Here is a 2,530-nt window from a genome sequence, read left to right as displayed (position 1 = left end):
GTTTATGTACACAAACCTCTGAAACATCCAAGTTACAGATAGTGGCCCTTTAACTACCCCTCCTTTTTTTTTTTGGGGGGGGTCTGCTATTTGTATGACATATGCATCACACAGGCTAGTGTATTTGGGGGGGATCTGCTATTCGTATGACATATGCATCACACAGGCTAGTGTATATAGCCAAAAGGCCAACGTAATTTGATAATAAAGTAATAAACAAAGAATGATATACCAGTACTGTGTTCAGTTGATATGGGTATGGAGCAAAATAATAATGGGCATTGTGAAGAAATTTACCTCTGTCATTATAACATTTGGCTCATTGTCACTATTAGTTGTTCTGTAACTTTCTTCTGATGCATCATTTGTTGATACAGGAAGTTCATCCTGTTCTTCATGGCAATCTAGAAGTATCTCAAAATTTAAAATTATACACTTAATATTTTAATACTGTGTAGAGAATTATGATGAATACTTTTAATGGACAAATCTAATGGGAATATCTCTGGCATTCTTCAATGTTGTATCATGCTTGAACCATTTTTGTTACACTTTACACAAGTTCATGTCCATCGGTATTTTTCTTGTTCAGAGTGATAACTCAGACAAACAATTGTTTCATAGTCCATGGAGGTCAGAGGCAGAGTGTGTGGGAATGCAAGGCCAATTTAAATTAGCATAGTTTTGTGCTTGTATAACCAATTCATCAACAGTATTACACAGTACTGACAAAGTAATGTTCTATTTTTTCATAATTTTGAGTGATAACTTAGACAATACACAATATATCAGAGTATATAAAAGTATATTGTAGATTACTTACCACCATGTACATGTGTGAGGTCAAGAGTTTCAACCAGTCTGTCATTAGAATATATCCTGACACGTCTAAGTGGTATGGTTATTTGCCCTTTCTTAACCTTATCTGTGATTTCATTCCAGGTCAGCTTAACAGAGGTCATGACATTACTGAGAGTGGATGCCCTGAAGTGTTTGAGTATTGGACACTCCTGCAAATTATTGTGGATGAATGCAGTATTACTTAACAAGATAAGTATATTTGTGATGTTTGTCAATTATTTTCAATACCATTGAGTCTGACACGTTTCATTGTAATGATTTTTATCACGATTCCCTTGCCGTTTTGTGCTGAACAACTGTTTTCTAATTATTTTGCTTTTCAAATGTTCATGACACGTTAAAAGACCGATCATTACATCTTTCCGAATGCCATTTAATTTCCAAATTTCTCATAAAAAGATCAAATTTCTCCAGCAGTTAATTGATTGTGATACTCACTTGTTTACTGTCCTGTTCGTTAGTCCCATCAAAAAATTCAACTCCATCATCTCTCTGGCTCCACCAAATGTCTGCTCATCTAATGATGTAGTCACTAATCCTCTCCATGTGAGCTTGTATCAAGGTATGCTTTCTCATCAAGTTTAATGGAAAGACCGTATTTCCACCAAAGGAAAGAGACTTGCCCGGTTTTGAAATTTCAGAATCAAGTGTGGGAGATGAAGTCTTGCTTCTTCTTCTGCATGTAATCTAATGAAGACATTTCCAATAATTTCTCCAGGCCGTTTTGGAGACGTTGATTTGGTAATCCTGCGGATGGTATTGAAAACCCTTTCCTGGCTTTAAGTGTTGGAGAAATAAAGAGAAATGAACCTGTACTGCTCTGGTAAATGAACAACCACATTATGATAATATCTTCCATAGAATTTTCTCTGTGTCATGGTCTTTGGTTTACTTATTAATTTGATGCACAGAAGTCCATGTAAGAATGTGATGTTTTACAGGCGCAGGACGAGTTTTGGGCATCTGTACACGTCATGCAGGTAGGAGATGTGACTTATTTCAGCCAGAGTTTTCATTAAGCTTGATATATCTTCACTTACTTTGCCTTTTACTTGTTTGTCTTCTATATACTTGGTAACTAGAATAACTGCTTTTCTATGTCAGATCCCCGTACTTCATCTGCATTGCCTAATGCTGCCTGAATGAACTTCTCCAACTCATCTCTTTCCACTTTACTCACAAGATGTGGTAATTCATCAAGGATGTTCTTGGCATGACCTTTGATGTCGTGTAGTGGTTCGGCCTTTAGAGTCTCATTGTTTTTGCAGTTTATTTTGCTTGAGTCCTCATCTTCATTCTTGTAGAGAAGTGAATGACCTCTCTGCATACCATGACGTATCTTGTCCAGTCTTTCTTTGAGCTCATCTTTTAGTGCTGTTTCTTCATACTCCCGACCCCTGCTTGAGAGTTCTTTTCTCAGTGAATCAACCTTCAGGCTTTGGTATGGCTTTACTTTTCCTGGATTTTTTGTCTTCCAGGTGTGACACTGGTGACCAGTTCCTTTTTATCTGACATTGAGAGGGGTTGAATTCTAATGCATGCACAAGATCATTATTCCGACGTACATCGATACCACACACACATTGATAATGGCCACCTTTCGGTTGACCCTCTTGAAACTCTTGTGCTGGACCATCTCCATGGAAAAACCTGTTGATGTCATCAAATT

At 37.2% G+C, this 2,530-nt stretch overlaps 1 long non-coding RNA gene across 1 annotated transcript; it reads right to left on the bottom strand.

The window, feature by feature from the left end:
• Positions 1 to 304: 304 nt before the first annotated feature.
• On the bottom strand, positions 305 to 2,325 carry LOC139124319 (uncharacterized). Its single transcript, XR_011549908.1, has 3 exons — positions 1,300 to 2,325; positions 824 to 1,010; positions 305 to 404 (listed from the first exon to the last, which is right to left on the bottom strand). It is a non-coding gene; the product is annotated as an uncharacterized lncRNA (long non-coding RNA).
• Positions 2,326 to 2,530: the final 205 nt, after the last annotated feature.

Source organism: Ptychodera flava, assembly GCF_041260155.1.
Source record: "Ptychodera flava strain L36383 chromosome 23 unlocalized genomic scaffold, AS_Pfla_20210202 Scaffold_23__1_contigs__length_28996876_pilon, whole genome shotgun sequence".
Lineage (NCBI taxonomy): Eukaryota > Metazoa > Hemichordata > Enteropneusta > Ptychoderidae > Ptychodera > Ptychodera flava.
This window is presented reverse-complemented; position numbering and strand designations above follow the sequence as displayed.